The 19,194-nt window shown below is 35.5% G+C and overlaps 1 pseudogene across 1 annotated transcript in view; it reads left to right on the forward strand.

Annotated features, from left to right (window-relative positions):
* Positions 1-17,062, forward strand: part of LOC143232714 (uncharacterized) — a 70,905-nt pseudogene extending 53,843 nt beyond the window's left edge. The window contains exons 5-7 of the transcript XR_013017689.1: positions 873-1,030; positions 14,909-15,021; positions 16,006-17,062. The product of XR_013017689.1 is annotated as an uncharacterized LOC143232714 (transcript). The remainder of the gene's footprint in view (positions 1-872; positions 1,031-14,908; positions 15,022-16,005) is intronic.
* Positions 17,063-19,194: the final 2,132 nt, after the last annotated feature.

The following is a 19,194-nucleotide window of genomic DNA, read 5'->3' on the forward strand; positions in this document are numbered from 1 at the left end:
AGTTATATATATGTAAGAATTTGTAAACAGAAGTAAAAAAAAAAAAAGTTACAATCTGTTTGTTATATCACATATCTCAAACAAATACAATTAATGAATTGCATTTTACCCACCATATAATAAAATTTCAAACCCTTATTTTGTTTCAAGTTGTTCAACAGTGAAATTATGTGAGCTAATTTTGTAAGAATGGACTCAGTTGAGTTTTTCATTTCATATTGGAAGATTCAAAGAACAATATAAAATAATCCAGTTTGAACTGCTACTGGATATTTAGCCAGTTAGTCCTTTTTAAAGGTTTATAGTCAGATATTTTTGTTAATACCATACTACTAAACTATTTAAAAGCATGATATAATTTTGTATTATTAACAATATTCATAACGTTGAGAAGATAGTCATCCATGTTCTTAACATTATGTGAGATTTATTTTTCATGTCACAGTGTAAAACTTTGTTATAAAATATAAAGATTTAACATATAACATTTAAATATTAATAAGTTTCATTTGATACTTTTGTCCCTTTTGGCTTTATAAAATTAATTGAGACTTTAAAAGTTTTTCATGAATGAAAAGTAAGAATCAGATTAATATTCATATACTTCCTTAGTGAAGATACGATGCTGTTTAACAGTTATAAACCTTCAGAAATTATTAATTAGTGCTAATACATTTTGCAAATGTATGAAGAATGTATTTAAAAGCTGCAGGATGTCTAACTTCTTGAAAAACAAAAGTAAGTATTATTCTCTCCTAAAGAGAATTTGTGATATGGAGTGATTATGAAGTTTTAATTAGACTGATGACATGTTTTTGTGCAAGAAGTTATATCTCATAAAAACATATACACACACACACACACACTTCTAGATGAAAATCCAAATTCTCCTCCGCTTCCTCCCCAACCACGAACATTTAATATAGGAGATCTAGTGTGGGGACACATAAGAGGATTTCCATCCTGGCCAGGAAAACTAGTTCATAAAGATGAAGTAAGAGGCAGTAATAGCCAGTGCGAGGAAGGAAAGGTAATAAATGCATTATTTGTGTTTGGAATGCATCATCTTGAATGGGATTTTAAGAAATATTATGTACAGTAGAGTTTGCACGTATTTCTGGTCTGGTAATATAGTTTGTGAAAGAGAGCAAAATAGAAAAATGGATTTTATATGAAAGACAAAATTCTACCATAATTTTTATAATTTATTAGTTTTCAGAGTGGAAATGTTTTAAAGTGTACTACAACCCAAATTTTCTTCATTATTCAAAAATGTAAAGAATGTAATATTGTATGTTTTATTTGGGACTAGGAACTATGTTTTGTTTTTTTTAACCATTTTCACACCTCTTATACTGTCTAAATAGCATGAAATAAATATTTTGACTTCCCTACTAAAATAGAAAGTACTAAAAACTTCTTGTCCAGAATAATGAATTTCTTAAAGTTTTGTTTACATTTTCCTAAACTTATCAATAACTTGTATAATGTGGACCTTTATTTGATATTCTATAGGTATATTTACACAAGTGTTTTATTTTTTGATCTTTCTTAAAATATAAAATAATAATATAGAATGTGGTGATATATTCTACATTTGAACACACATATCCTCGTTTATATAATCATACTTACATGAATGAGGTAAGTCATGACAAATTATATAACTGAAATTATAATTGTAAATACAGTTGTCAAAATGATGCATAGAATTTGTGTTTAAAAGCTAACTTTCATTGCTTTTTAAGCACATAGACATACTACATTTTGTTTATATTGACTCAGTAACTCCTGTGATATTTGTAACAGATTTATTGTTATATGTTTATTATAATGCCTGTGCTTTATAATACTTCTTTCTGTATAGTTTTCTTCATTGCATGTTATGTATATTGTTGACTTGTATTGCTCAAGTCCTGCTTGTTCTCAAAACTTGTAGAGAATTCTTGAATACGAGAAAAAACATTTGTTTACAAAAGGACACTAGAACATTCTTGTAAATCCTAGTCTCATGTGATTGGTATATATACAAAAATCAATGTGCTAAGAGACAGAATAATAATATTATTGGACAACTACAGTCAGTGCACTATAAGCCTAGGAAGCTATAATTATGATTAATGTCTATCAATCAGAAAATTACAGAATTTGACCACAAATATATACAGATTTTGAAAGTTAGAAATCATTTAACTTCAGTGAATTGCTTTGGTTGTTATTATTTCTACAAGGACATTAAGTTTGAGATAGTGAACATTTATTTGAGATAGTAATACATAACAGAGTAAATCGGAAACATATTGGAAAAATATTTTTTTCTTTCCATTCTGTTTTCTCTTGAAACTTCCAACATTTTTAGTGTTTACATGCACTAACATGTTTTTGTATAAGATGCAGATGACTGACTTTAAACTGTGTTGAAGTTGTATTTGAGTAAGTCATACTTTGTCATAGGTAATTTCTCTTAGTATTACTAAATTTTTTACTAGTTTTGTTGCTAGAGAATCCTTTTAGGCTTGCACTAAAGCAGTGGTTCCCAAACTGGGGTAATTTAACAATTTATCGGGGGTAATGGAGGGGTGACAGAAAAAAGTTAAAATTCTGAAAATCAAGAAAACATTGAGGTAGCTGGTATTAGGATTAATGTTAACTTAGCCTTAGTATGTAAAGTTGTAAATTAAACCTATTTTAAGTATGTAATAAAGTTAAACCTAATAACAATAAACATCAAAAACTAATATACAGTAGTAGAAAAGAAAAAATATGTATCTAAGTGTGTGGTAACCTAAAAGTATTTTGACAAGTATGCTTCAGAACACAAGTCACTCAGTAACCCTGATGACTCATCGACGTGTCCAGTACGCGTCACTCACTGCCTGAGGTTGCCTCTATTTCACACTGTCAGTTTCTATGTGAGCATCAGCCGAGGTAGACAAAACCTGGTATGTATGTGTACTGTCCTGTGCAGTATAGTTAGTATTTATCTACTATTACATCATTCCTATGCTGAATAAGCTCTTTTAATGCTATCTAGAATGCCATGAAAAAATAAATAATAAGTTTACATTGTTCACACTTTTTGTGCAGTTTTTCTTTTTCTGCAGATTAAACAATAAAATGTCTAAAAAGTGCACCTACTCTGACGCCTTTCTTCGCTATGGCTTTGTGAATTTACCTTCTGGTGGAGAGGATCGGCCACAATGTGTAGTATGTCACAAAGTGTTGACAAATGAAAGCCTCAAGCCATCAAAACTCTCAGCTCACCTCCAGAAGTGCCATCCAAATCTTCAAAATGAGGATCAGGCTTATTTTCAGCGCCGGACTGTAGCACTGAAGAATATCCAGTTCGGTTCATCTGGAATTCAAGCCCAAAAGCTTCAAGCTGCGGTCGAAGCATCTTACTTTGTTGCATATAAAGTTGCCAAACAACAAAATGCCACACCATTGCAGAGAATCTGATTATGCCTTGTGCATACGAGATGGTAAGCAAGGTATGTGGGAGGATCAGCGAGTGTCATATCTCTATCAAACAACACAATCGGCCGATGAGTCGATGACATGGCATCAGATATTCTGTCCCAAGTTACAACAGAGATCAAGGAAAGCTCATATAGCAAATTCTCCTTGCAATTTGATGAATCGTGTGACGTAGCCAGTTGTGCTGTTCTCTTTGGGTTCGTTCATTACGTCCACCAGGACAAGATCAAAGAAGAGTTCCTATTATGCGAAGATCTGCTGACAACCACGAAGGGAGAAGATATCTTCAATATCATCAACAGTTTCTTTACCACGAATGGATTGGATTGGAACAGCGTTCAACAGGTTGGGAGAGATGTTTATATAAAGTCTAGATTAGTATAAATACAATGAATTACATGGCATATAGTCATATAGTTTTATTTATTGTAAAAGTAGCTGTAGTGTAGCTAATATTTTATACATAATTCACAAAAAAGTATCGTGCCTGTCGTACTGAAATACTAAAGTACGAAAATAAATTAAATTAAATTAAAACCATATAATTATAACGCAAAAGATAAGTAAGAATGACTAACTGACACAATCTATAATAGTTTTTCTTTTTTAATCTAGGTCTCCGTCGATGGAGCACCGTTGATGATGGGTCGTAATCGTGGATTACGGGGCCTCATACAAGCTGTGAATCCAGAAATTTCTGTAGATCATTGCATCATTCATCGGTACTCTCTTGGATCAAAAAGCCTACCTGGTAATCTGAAATTAGTGTTTAAAGATGTGTTGAAAATCGTCAATTTCATCAAGTCCAGGGATGTGAATTCGCGCATATTCAGGGAGCTGTGCAAGGAAATGGGAGAGCAGTATCAAGTTCTGCTCTGCCACATCGATGTTCGCTGGTTGTCACGAGGCAAGGTTGTACGTCGAGTCATTGAGCTCCGAACGGCTCTTCAGGAATTTCTGAAACAAGAAGAATCTCCTTTTGCTACCAAGTTCACTGATAAGGAGTGGTTTGCTCGACTTTGTTACTTGGCTGACATATTTGCGGAGCTGAACAGTGATAATCTGCAACTCCAGGGCCAAAACACGACTGTCATTGATGCCCATCACACTGTGGCTGCATTTCTGGGAAAACTGAGACTCTGGATTCGATGCTTGGAGGAAGGAGTGATCGCTCAGTTTCCCACCCTAGACCAGTTTGTTGCGGAGAATAGTTATGATACTGGATCACTTTTACAGACCATCAACAAAGAGATGAGCGACCATTTGAAGGGGCTTGAAACAAGCATGCAGCACTACTTTCCAGAGAGTGACCTAAAAACAGCCAGTCTTCAGTGGATCATTCATCCCTTTTCTGTACCTGATGAGGCCATTCATAATGATGATTTCTCTGCAAAGGAGGAGTGGATCACAATGCGAGCAAATGAAGCCTTGAAAGTCAAATTCCAAAACCAAAATGCAGATTCCTTTTGGATTTCACAACTAGCTGACTCACCAACTCTGTCCAAGAGAGCCTTGAAGTTGTTGGTATCATTCTCAACAACGTATCTGTGTGAGAAGGGGGTTCTCAACCGTGCTGGGGATGAAAACAAAAAAGAGGACTCGCTTGAATGTTGCAAACGATGCCAGGCTGGCACTTTCAACCACAAAACCAAGAATTCCTAAACTAGCTTCAAGTATGCAACTCCATCCATCCCACTGATGTTCTTGACATCTTTGGCAATATTCATTAGAAATGCACAATGATGAAATACAATAATTAAAAGTGTAATTCAGTGTAAATAAATTATATAAATAAATTGTAAATAAATAAAGTGCAATATATCTCTTGTTTAATTTAGCCATATATATCAATGTTGAAAACATTTTGTGAAAGGGGTAACATGCTTAATGTGGCATGTTAAATTGTGTAACAAGCTGAACCCCTCGGTGTGGATTCCTGTAGGTGGTGAGGGGACCTCCCAGGGAAGGTTCTGTTCTATCTGGTTACTTTCTCTGGGATCTAAACATCCACCCACGTGTTTGCCGTGCATGGCGACCCGTGAAGGGGAGGAGAGGATCCTGGTGGTTGAGGGGTCCAACCCTAACACACCACTTTGGCCTCGAATTCCTGTAGACGGGCGGCCTTTGGGTGGCCCCCCTTGGGTCAATCGGCTGGTCCACTTGGGCTAGAGTCAACCAAGTACCAGTGTTGGAAGTTCTCAACGGGTGTTGTGGACATTGTGCCTGATGCTGGTGTTTGGATATAGTGCTCACAAAACCCTGGCGTTGCTGCATTGTCCTTGCATGACTTTGTAGTGCGTCCCCTTGTAAGGCTCCATGGTGGGTGGGGTCAGTGGGTACCGAAATTTTTTCTTTTTCCTATGGATCCTCCAAAAAATTTAAATAAAATTGTAAACAAACAGTCAATGGGTAAGCAACCACGTCTTGAATTCTCAGAACAGCAATCCTCCACATCAGTTACACACGTACCTCATTTTCTTATATTACATTCTCTTTCGGAGAAAAACCTTTAGGGCAAATGTCCCCTTTTTTTATTCAAAAGGGACTAGAGGGACTTGCTGGCTCTCCAAAGTCAGTAAAGAAACTTTGATCTGATGACATATTGGTTGAAACATCCACATCCCAACACAGTGAACTCCTCTTGAATTCAAAGGCAATTGGGGATATACCTATTGAGGTTACACCCCATGCTACCTTGAATTCTTCACGAGGAGTTATTGTTGAAAGGGATTTGAAGAATGTTCCCGAGTCAGAGATTCTCGCTGGTCTCTCCACTCAAGGAGTTTCTGCAGTGAGGCGCATCTCCACTTGCAAAGATGGAGTTACACTGCCAACAAATACCCTCGTTTTAACATTTACTTCACCACGTGCACCTGCCACCATCAAGGCAGGTTATCTCATTTGCAGGGTTCGGCCATACATACCAAACCCTCTTCGATGTTTCCAGTGTCAGAGATTCGGCCACTCAAAGACATCTTGTCGTGGTTCCCTGACATGTGCTCGTTGTGGAGGCAAGGACCACGATGCCTATGACTGTGACATGAACCCACATTGCGTAAACTGCAATGGTTCTCACCCCTCTTACTTTCATTCTTGCCCAAAATGGTTGGAGGAAAAGAGGTGCAGCGTTTGAAAACGACACATAACATTAGTTATCCTGAGGCTCGGAAATTGCTGTCCACAACTCCATCTCGGACATATGCTGCTGCACTTCATTCCACAACTACAGTGGGAGTGCAGACAGATCTCTCTGTGCCTCCAAGATAATCGTTTTCAAAACAAATGAAAAGCCTTTTGACCTCCGTGGTTAAGAAGGTTGATGAATCGACTTCCACACCCATCTCTGTTCCTCCCATACCTTCCAACAAACCTCAAGATCCACGTCCTTCATTTTCAAATACAGGCATTTCTTCTGATACATCTTTTTCTCCCACCACAAGAGACAAAACAATTATTCGTTCACGTCCTCAGTCACTGGATTCCCCTTCCAATAACAAAAACCTGCCCACTCGACCCAGAGCAGGATCCGTGGAGGTTGATAGACCTCCTCCGACTAAAGACAGTAAGGAAAAAAGACGTGGTCGTAAACAGAAGGGTTCTCCAGCCACTTCGCCTACTCATCATTAAAAATGGCCACCTTGATACAATGGAACTGTCGAGGTTTACGTTCTAATCTGGATGATATCAAAACGCTGATTGCTTCCTACCATCCTGTTTGTCTTTCTTTACAAGAAACATTTCTCAAAACTGCTGATACTGTCTCGATTTGGCAGTTTTCTCTGTACAGAAATGACAGATTGTGTGATGGTCGAGTACATGGAGGGGTGGCACTGTTGGTTGATCAACACGTGCCCACCCTGTCTTTGTCACTCAACACACCCTTGGAGGCTGAAACCATCCGTGTTTCCTTGGGTCATACCATCACTGCTTGTTCTCTGTACCTGTCCCCTGGAGAGACATATGATCAATCAGATCTTGATGCTCTCGTTGAACAGTTGCCATCTCCATTTCTAATCCTAGGGGATTTTAATGGACATCATCCCTCTGGGAAGTGCTATTATTGATGGGAGGGGCCGATCTGTAGAGCGGATGCTCTCTGATCACAATCTTTCTCTTTTCAATACTGGTTCTTCCACTTACTTTCATGCACCTAGTCAGTCCTTTACCGCTATTGATCTCTCAGTTTGCTCCCCTTCATTATTCTCCCACTTTTCATGGAGGGTTGACAGTAATCCACTAGGCAGTGATCATTTTCCGATCCTTTTGAGAGAGACTGACCGTGGTCCGATGCCACCCTACCCGTGTGCCCCAGTGGAAGGTGGATCAGGCAGACTGGTCCACTTTCACTGCTCTCGCAGAACTTGATCCTGCCATTGTAAATCAGCCATCAATAGACGACTGTGTAGCAGCGGTAACTGACTGTATTACACATGCAGCTGCTCAGTGTATTCCTAAAACCTCGACATGTTTTCCACGATATCCTCGTCCGTGGTGGAATCCTGCTTGCCACTTAGCACGGAAGGCTCAAAACCAGGCCTGGGATACTTTTCGTAGATATCCCACACTTTCAAACTGGGTTGCTTTCGAACGGGCCCGTGCACATGCTAGGTGGGTAAGATGTCAAAGCCAGAAGGAATCTTGGATTAAGTTCACAACCAGCATATCTTCTACCACCAGTTCCAAGATCATATGGGACAGGATTTGAAAGGTTAATGGGCACTACAATTCTGTCCCCCTCTCGATGTTACTCTCTGATGGTCAGGAGGTGACTGATTTTTGGAACATCGCTAACACTCTAGGTGAAAGCTTTTGCCGGGTATCTAGCACTTTGCTTGTTCCTCCACCTTCCTGGCCATCAAGACTCGGGCAGAGCGATCACCTCTTTCCTTTCGAACTGACTGTTTCTTTGACTATAATTGTCCCTTACACTGGTGGAACTAAAAATGGCCCTTCATTGGTCTGCCAGTACATCTGTTGGACCTGATGATATTCATTATGACATGCTGCACCATCTATCTCCTGCTTCTCTTGATGTCCTTCTGATTGTTTTCAACCGGATCTGGCAGGAGAATGTTTTTCCTGATGCCTGGCGCCAGGCTATTATTTTACCTTTCTCTAAGCCAGGGAAAGATCCCAATATTCCTTCAAACTACCGTCCAATTGCTTTGACGAGCTGTCTCTGTAAGACATTAGAAAGGATGGTTAATGCTCGTCTTGTTTGGTTCCTTGAATCAAACAACCTCCTCTCGCCCACCCAGTGTGGGTTCCGTCGACAGCACTCCACCACAGACCACCTAATTTGTCTTGAAACATCTATCAGAGATGCCTTTTTCAACTGCCAACATCTTGTATCAATATTCTTTGACATAGAGAAGGCTTACGACACAACATGGAGGTATGGCATTTTGCGAGACCTCCATACATATGGGTTACGTGGCCATCTACCCATGTTTATTAAAAAATTTTTAATGGACAGGAGATTCCAAGTTCGTGTGGGTTCGACACTTTCCCGTTCTTTTGTACAGGATCTTGGAGTCCCTCAAGGCTGTGTATTGAGTGTTACACTCTTCAGTATAAAGATAAATGCCATCACTGAACAACTCCCTCTCACTGTTGAGAATGGGCTGTATATCGATGACTTTCACATCTCATGTCAGTCGTCAAACATGAGATATATTGAGCAGCAACTACAAACTGCCCTCAATTGTGTACAGAAGTGGACTCTGGCGAACGGCTTTAATTTCTCTCCAAAACTGTATGCATGCACTTTTGCCGTCGATAGGGTATTCACCCTGATCCTGAACTTCATATCGGTGAAGTTTTGCTGCCAGTGGTCCCGGAGACCAAGTTCTTGGGGCTTATCTTTGATCATAAACTGACCTTTATACCACACTTAAAGCAGCTTCGGGTCAAATGCACAAGAGCACTGAACATCCTCCGTGTTCTCTCTTCTACCAGTTGGGGGCAGATCGCTGTTCATTGTTAAAGGTATATCGTGCTCTTATTAGATCGAAAATCGATTATGGATCAATGGTCTATGGCTCTGCCAGACCCTCGGCCTTAAAGATGGTGGACCCCATTCATCACCAAGGACTTCGACTCTGCACTGGGGCTTTCCGTACCTCTCCAGTTCAAAGTATATACATTGAATCTCATGAACCTTCTGTACACCTTCGCCGTTTGCAACTATCTTTACAATATACTTCAAAATTTCATTCCTTACCAAAGCATCCCACCTGGAAATGTGTTTTCCTTCCTTGGTGGGCAGTACTTTTTCAGAACAGATGATCTGTCATTGCTCTGTTTGGCCTTCGCATCCGGGCGCAATTGGATGAATTGGGTCTGTCCTTGGATAACATTGCAGATTCCACAGGTTGGCCCATCCCACCATGGCTTATTACAGCCCCCAAATGTGACGTTTCTTTCAGTCACCTAAAAAAGGCAGATACTCCAGATTGGAAGTACTGTCTTTTATTCAATGAATATCTTTCAAACAATCATTCATTTCCTATTTATACAGATGGTTCCAAATCAGGTAATTCAGTGGTCTCTGCTATGGTTTGTTATGGGTCAGTAGTTGCGTGCAGAATCCCTTCTACAGCTTCTGTGTTCACTGCTGAACTGTATACCATATCTCTTGCCCTGGATCATATTGCAGCTGAGCAGTACTCCAACTGCACTATTTATACTGATTCGCTTAGTTCTATACTTTCCTTGGAATCGCTACATGTTAGCTCACATCCTATTCTCGCTGATATTCGAAACCGACTGGCCCATTTCTCATTAGCAGCTACTTCAATCCAGTTTTTCTGGATACCAGGCCATGTTGGTATTCATGGGAACGAGCTTGCAGACATGGCAGCTAAATATGTCTGCTTCAGCACCATCGCTCCTATGCCTATTCCGTACATGGACTATGGTGTTGTCTTCAAGGCTCGGCTCCGTGCCAGCTGGCAGTCCACTTGGAGTGAGCAACACGACAACAAACTTTTTCAAATCAAACCCAAAATTGGACTTTGGCCATCTAGCTTCCGTAAAGTTCGGAAGGAGGAAGTTGTTCTCACTAGGCTACGCATTGGTCACAGTTTTTTAACTCATCATTTTTTTTTATCTGGAACTGATGCACCAATGTAAAGTTTGTGTAACACTCAAATCACTATCAGCCACGTTTTACTTTCTTGCCATCGTTACAATTCTCAACAACGGCAATATTTTAAACATATTTTTTCCCAGGGTCAGTCTGTAACATTGGACAGAGTTATTGGTGATGGTGACTCTGTCCACCTTGATAATGTTTTTAATTTTTAATGGCCATTAATCTTTTAATCTCATTTAAGTGTTGCATATTTATTCATTACACCTTTTAATTGTGGTTCCTTTTTACAGTTTTAATCTCTCTCATTCAATTTGACATTGGACAATGGCCAGAACATTAAATAACTCGACACCAGGACTGGAAAGGCCAACTTCAGGTGACTAACGCTACTGTTTGAACTATCCGTTTGAACTACTCGTTAGTCATCCTGGCGAGTTGTTATTACACTTTTGCTGCATATCATTTCACACTTTTACTACTTTACTTTTTTAGTACTGGCCATATTGACTCATAACCCGAACCAGGACTGGAAAGACCAACTTCAGGTGACTGACGGTGGTTTTATACTTACCTGTTAGTCTTCCTGGCGGGTTATGATCATTACCATTCTGCTACAGGTAGTCCTTACAACTTTGTTGACTGGATGTCAACATTGGTTTTACGCCATTTTCTGTTTTAATTGCCGTTTTGCTTTTATCTTCAATTACTTTTACAAATTTTACTCCATTTACTTGACTTTTATCTTTTACTGGACATTTGGCTACTCATTATTACGATTTTGCGGAGTGTCTTTTAAAACTTTTATTCTTTTACATTTTGATAATAGCTGCTATGACACATAACCCAGAACCAGGACTGGAAAGACCAACTTCAGGTGATTGACGGTGGTTCTTGAACTTACCTGTTAGTCTTCCTGGCGGGTTATGATCATTACCATTTTGCTAGAGTAAATATTTTACAACTTTGAAGACTGGATGTCACCATTGGTTTTTACACCATTTCCTGTTTTAATTGCTGTTTTGTTTTTACCTTCATTTACTTTTACAAATTTTACTCCATTTACTTGACTTTTATCTTTTTACTGGACATTTGGCTACTCATTATTACGATTTTGCGGAGTGTCTTTTAAAACTTTTATTCTTTTACATTTTGATAATAGCTGCTATGACACATAACCCAGAACCAGGACTGGAAAGACCAACTTCAGGTGATTGACGGTGGTTCTTGAACTTACCTGTTAGTCTTCCTGGCGGGTTATGATCATTACCATTTTGCTAGAGTAAATATTTTACAACTTTGAAGACTGGATGTCACCATTGGTTTTTACACCATTTCCTGTTTTAATTGCTGTTTTGTTTTTACCTTCATTTACTTTTACAAATTCTACTCCATTTACTTGACTTTATCTTTTTACTGGACATTTGGCTACTCATTGTTACAATTTTGCTATGTATCTTTTAAAACTTCTATTCTTTTACATTTTGATACTGGTTGCTATGACACATAACCCGGAACCAGGACTGGAAAGACCAACTTCAGGTGACTGACGGTGGTTCTTGAACTTACCTGTTAGTCTTCCTGGCGGATTATGATCATTACCTTTTTGCTAGAGTAAATACCTTACAACTTCTTATACTCTGCCTTCTATCTTAACATTGTAGACTAGGTGTCAACATTGGTTTTATACTTTTTTGTTTTACCTTCATTTCCATTTATGTCTATTACTACATTTATTTTTTTTATTTTTTTTATTTTTTTTTACATTTTTACTGAATGTCTGGCGCAGATAGCCTTGCTGCTTTGTGCCATAAAACACTAAATCAATCAATCAACAAGCTGAAAACGTTTGGGAACCACTGCACTAAAGGGTTCTTGATAACATTGATCCTTTAATGCTTGTCTTCCAATTTTTTTCCTTAACTCTTAATGATTTTCAGCTATATATTTACACATGCTAGATATCATCTCCATCCATACATTTAATCCAGTTATGGTAATGGGAAAAACGTTTCTATGGATGGGTTAGTGGAAGTAACTAGGTGACAAATGTATTTTAGGGGGTTTGAACTATCCATATTTGTGTACAGTGACTAACTCACAGGTTGTCAATTTAATCATCAATGGAGAATCTGTAGATTCAGATTTGAGAGTGTGGTTTTCTCTTATTTCCTGTAAAGCATTAACTGAATAAGTCAAACCCATATTTCAAGCCTTTCTACAACAACCTTTCAAAAACGTCAGTAATTTTCTCCAACACTTGATATTAAATTATTTACAACAAACAGAAAAAGGGAATTTTAATATACTGAATTCCCTATAAGGTTACTTCATTCTGACAATAACATTTGAATTACTTGGTCAAGGAAAAGTATTAAGATATTGCATTTATTCATGTGTTAATATTTTGTGTTCTAAGTTGCATATTTGAAATGAATAAAAATGATTTAAAAAAACAACAAATAACCCTACCAAAAAGTAGAGTTAACTTTGTCAAGACTTCTAGAACAAAAACTTGAAACGTGCAAGACCCATATGTAAGTACTAAATTTCTTGTGACATTTTTCATGTATTGTTACTGAAGTAACTAAAATTTAAAAGTTAAGAACTTATTAAGTTAAATAAGAAAACTTAAATGAGAAAAACTAAATAAAAAAATACCCATGACAGGAATCACAACATAAGCACAGCATGATTGAAATTTGACCTAGTGTACTGATAATTCAATCCTTTATTTGCACAAAACTGTCTTGCTGTGACAAATTGCTTTCACTATACTCTAAGTACAACTGCAAAGCAATAAACCTAAATGATCAGCAGATTTAAAATGTATTAGATTTGATTCTAAAAATGAATGCGATTTTATGTTACAATCTGCAGTTATTTACACAAAGAAGGGTAAAATAAATTTACTTTGTATCTTTTTGTTATGTAATGGTTGAAAGGGAAGCCAGTTGGATTGAGCTCATATAGTCTAAAGGTAGAAAAAATAACATACAAAACATAAAATATTACTAAAAAATAAAGTTTTGATAATGTTTAATAGGTTTTAGAGGTGTGCAAACGAAACTGTTTGACAAAACAGTTAGCGTATTCTTAACATGAAAATTGCCTTGCACTCAGACTTACTCACCAAAGGATTTGTGAATTCTTTGTTAACTTTTTGAGTTATCTGCTAAAAATTCTCTGAGATATCAGAGAGTATTAATATACCAGTTGATATTTTTTGTTACTAATGACACGGCAGTTTCAAGTACAGTAGATAACAAAAGAAGATGGTTCTACTAAAACATCTAGATCTTTGAGCATATTACATTACTTTTTGAAAATACTCCATTAAGAAATTTTATCATATTTCTTTTAACAGTTCTTAAATGAGGAAGGAGTTGAGCTTTTTTGAGTGAGGACCTTAGGTTTCATAGTAAATTGCTCTTACACATTTTGAAAATACTTTGTTGAGTCAAAGTGAAACAAAAGAAGATTTTGAGTCCATTGAGTGCTTTGATGCAATATTTGTATTTTTAAAAGAAATGATATTTTTACTCTGGAGACCAGTATATCTTGGAATCATTATATTGGTTCATGGTTTATCAGATATACAGGAAAGTAAGAGCTTTTCTCCAAATGAAGTACATCACACAGTATTGTCATTTATCTTGTAAAATATAAAAACTTCACCAGATGTGCACTTAACAGTAATATACACATGTGGTGGTTTGTCACTGATGCGGCATTGTGAAAATTACAGGGTACATGGAGGATGCTGTGTAGTTATGGGTTTGAGGTTTAGAGATCCTGAATACTTGTTCTTCCTCATTACTTACATTGGAATGATATTTGTTTTTTAATTTCAAAGTTTACATTTGATAATTGCATTGAGCTAATTTTGCTGTATGTAAAAATGAACATAACAGTTCTATGACAGCTACTACTACTGCTAGCAATGACCATGACAGAAGCACATTTGTAAGATCAGTGATAATGAAATCACTGGAGTGATTTCTATTGACTTGAAGTATTGCAATTGACATTAACATCCTTTGATGGCCAAATAATACATCACAAAGTATCTGTTGTAGACATTTTTTTCTTTGAATATACACTTCCTTCTATCCACCTCTAGTTTTTTAGATGCTTCACCAGTGTTGATCATCATAAAAATTAATCTTCCAACTACCTATTGAAGTTATAAAAGCCTCAAGCTTGCATTCACCTTTAGTGGTCTCAGATTTGTGTGTGAACATAAAAAGAGTTAAGCATTCAACTGTTTAGTTGGTTTTAATTCACATGCATTAACCTTAAGTTATAATTAAAATCTTTTTTATTGTTTTTAATCAGGTCTGGGTAAAGTGGTTTGGTGATCACACATTCACAAAAGTGGAGCCTCAAAAGTTAAAGACGCTATCAGAAGGGTTAGAAGCACATCACAGAGCCAGGAAAAAATACAGAAGGTGAACACATATAAGTAATACAAAGTTTTGTATTATAATACTCATTTTGTATTGTAGTAAAAGACTTGTACAAATTAGTTCCCTTCTGTATCATTAATGGACTGTGCCCTTTGCACTAAATTGTGGTTTTGATAGTTGTACATGAAATGTAAGGCTATGAATAAATTGTAATAATTGCAAAAATTGGAGAAATATTTTAAGAGTTGAGTTTTTAATTTTTGGTACCATTATCTGATAAAGATATTAATGAGCTAAGCATCCTGTAGTTTGCAGTATTATTCCAATTGTGATTCCTTCTCTTCCGTATGTGGTAACAGTAATAACTAAATTTTCTACCTTTGGAATTTTTATACATTATTGCTGTGTTGTGTTATATTCGGTGTTAACTTCTTGTCTTAACTTATCTTTTAAAGTGGACAGTTTTTTCTCTTCATAATTATCTACTTTTTCACTCCAATATGGATACAGCTTGTCTTGAGGACGAAGCTGCACCATTAAGTTAAAAACATCATACAAAATAAACTTGTGACTATTTTTCTTACAAGTTGATAAAATACTTCAAAGTGGAAATATATTTAGTAAAAAAGTTGTGTTTATTTAATTTTATACACAAAAAATTACAAAGTTTGATTTTAGCTTTTTCCCAATGAAAGTCTTAGTGCTTTGAAGTTTACTGAATAAAATTACACTATTTTAGCCAATCACTTTTTCTCAGCTTTGGTTTTTATGATGTGATGCTATATCTACATAACAGCTTTGACACTTTACTTAGGGAAGTGTTTTTCTTATGACTAGAAACCTAGTGTATTTGACTATATTATAGTGTACAGGTTTAACATGTGTTGATCACTATAATTTCTGTGGTGTTTAATAAAATATATATATTTACACTTCTTTGTTTTTCTTTTTCAAAAAATGGATAATGTGGTGTTTTCATTATAACCCTTGTTTGTTTACTAAAAGATTATTGTGTCACTTGATTAGGGGAAGAAAAATGAATTCAAACCTGGAAAATGCCATTCAAGAAGCCATGCTGGAATTAGATAGACCCACCTCTGCTTCAAGAGGTGGTGGTGCTGCAGGTAGTATTTACAAAACTATTACTGTGTCTTGTTCTAAACCAGGAAAATCTCGTGGTTATAAACATAGAAGGACAAAATAATATATAAATATATAACATAGAAATATCTATATATACACACACACACTATGTGTTCAATACAACTGTTTGTTACATTGTCCCAAGTAATCATTAATATCTTCACACTATATTTTGTACCTCATTTTTATTGAGGACTCATTATAAAAACAAAAAGTTGTTTATTGAAAAGCAGAAATCTCATTTCTGAAATTGGGAGCTGTGTTCATTTGAATATATTTTAAGAATTTGTTGATTTTGATCTTCTAGTTTATTCAGGTAGAAATAAATATGTACAAAAAAATTGTTTTTTTTTTGCAACGTATCATGTGAATTGTATGTGTAAACCAAAAATATATTGTTGAAATGTAGGACTAATCCTATTTAGTCTTAAGAAGACTAGGATTGATGCTGAAACAAACAGAGGAAAGCCTCTGATATGATTTATGTGAGCCGCCCATTAATATAGGTAAAGAAAAAATGGATGTAGTAGCACTCTAACTGCTTTTTGTATAGGTGTAAACAAAAAATGTTAATAGATAATGTAAGCACTAGTTTGTTTTTATAAAATATACTTTGATGGAGTATTTATCCACAAAAAATTACAAGTTGCCTATATTTCAAATTTGCTGTTGCAGTTTTGTTGTTGTGTATGGACATGCATTGTGCACCATAGCTTTTAGAAACCACCATAAAATTTTAAGAAAAATCACAGTAATTTATGTCTCTTGTGTTTGTTTTTTTCACATGGAGTCACAAAAAAGCTACCTTTTTGTGGAACATAAACATCATTTGTTTTCTTGATACCTCAGCATATCTTCGTTCCTTTTTCAAGAAAAACTACATCTGTAAATTCTTTACTGTTTATATTCCAAAATAAAATATCTTTTACTTTATCAGAAATTTTGCGAATTAAAATATAGTTTTCATAAATCATGTAAAATGTGCACAATATGAAAGGACTTAGTGAAATCATTTTGTTTATGAACCAAACACTAAACTTATTTTGTAATGACGATAACACATCATAATTGTAGGTATAACAAATAGTTTTTGAACTTTGACATCCTTGTTCAAATCAACACAAACCTTTACAAATGAAATAGCTATTTGAGAGAGAGTAAATAGTTGATATTAAAAACATGTAAACTGTATTTTTGTTTGTAATTTTACGTATCCATTTATATTACTTGAGGATGAGTTATTAACTGGACATCAACCTTTAGAAATTATCCGAATAATGTTTTTCTCAAATATTAAATTTAATAGATCTCTGTCTATCATGTATGAACACACACATTTCTATTGTAGTGCTTTTCTAAGCTACATTTTCAAAATCTAACAGATGTTTCACATGTTGATAAATTCGTAGTGTGTTGGTCATTTACATATGACTATTTGAGTTTAATTAACTTTTTTTTTTAATTGCCATTTATTTTTGTACCAGATTAAACAGCACAGTCTGTTTTATTTTATTTTTATTTTGTATGATGAAAGTAGTAGTATAACTTTTCACATACTTCATATTTCATTTTCATAATTATTGTGAAGTTTTTAATCTATTGATTGCAGCTGCTTTAAATACTCACATTCAACTGCCAGAGACAAACCATACCTCATACAGTGAATCATCAGTTAGTGGGATAATGAAAATTTTGATTGATTTATTTAGATATGAAATATAGGTTAATCAAGAACAATTAAAGTACAATTATTGTACAATAAATAGAAAATCTCAAAATGAAATGATACACAATGCATTACAGAGAGATGTTCACAGCCTTTGGTAACTATATAAAAATGAGTATCTAGACCTTACAGTCCCTTCTTATTCATGCTTTTTAAACTCCATCAGATTGCACAAACAGCAATTTCTGAAGGCTTGTTTGAGTAACCAAAAGTACAGAAAGCCATGTGAAATGTCTCTGGATGATTCTTTTTTTCACAACTTTAACTCATCATTATAGTTATACTTTGCAACCACTATAAATCCTTGGAACAGAGTTTTGACATGCTGTATGTACCATGTTTTGAAATGTATCATTGAGAAGAGAATAATAAACTTCCAAGACTTCTGTGGACACCTAAATAGTTAATGTAAAATAATCCAGTTTGGTAACATACCACAATTTGTCATATCCCAGGTACCACTTGTAAAGCTTTCAGTTAATAAGTCTTCTTTTTTATAATTTGCTTTAGAAAAAGTTTGGGAATATGGCTCTGATGTCATTTTTTTAAAGCAAAAATATATGTGAATTATTTTGTTACAGATCCAAAGAGTCCATTTTTTTAACTGCAGTAGACTGCTGTGTTTTTGGGTGTTTTATTTACTCCCCTAACTACTACTGGTGAACAGCTGGTAATGTGTTGTTTTTTTTTCCTATACTCTCATTACACCTTTCCTTGACTTACTGACACAGTTAAACTACAGGTATTCCTTTTATTACAATGCTGAATTTTGATGCCATGAATACTTTCATAATTATGAAATAAGAGATCTTTGCATCAAAAATTCTTATGTAAATTAACCCTCCCAAACAGTGAGGTCAATTTTAAATGGCATCTGCATTTGTAAGTCACTATACTTCAAATGTAATGAAACTAGATGGTTAGGGCTTTTAACCTGTATAGCTACAGTCTGTCATTTTGTTTGTTTTGAAGTTAACCACAAAGCTACATAATGTGTTATCTGTGTTGTGCCCACCATAAGTATCAAAACCTAGTTTCTAGTATTGTAAGTTCGTAGACATACCGCTGTGCTACTGGGGTGCCAAGTCTGTCTTTAATCATGAGTATCAGTTCTTAAGAAAACAGAGTAAACCTTTCAAAGTTATGTTGTTAACTCAAACTTTATTTTTAAATGTATAAATTTGGGAATTATATGAAAGTTTTTTAAGTGATAATATTAATTTTTCTTCCTCCTATAATTCACAATAGATTAGTTTTCTTATTTTGGTGTAATGTTACATAAAAGGTATTTAGTACGTGTTGACAATTCAGGAATGTTGATCAGTATCCACTGATAGACTACGATG

Source organism: Tachypleus tridentatus, chromosome 11, assembly GCF_004210375.1.
Source record: "Tachypleus tridentatus isolate NWPU-2018 chromosome 11, ASM421037v1, whole genome shotgun sequence".
NCBI classification, from domain to species: Eukaryota; Metazoa; Arthropoda; class Merostomata; order Xiphosura; family Limulidae; genus Tachypleus; species Tachypleus tridentatus.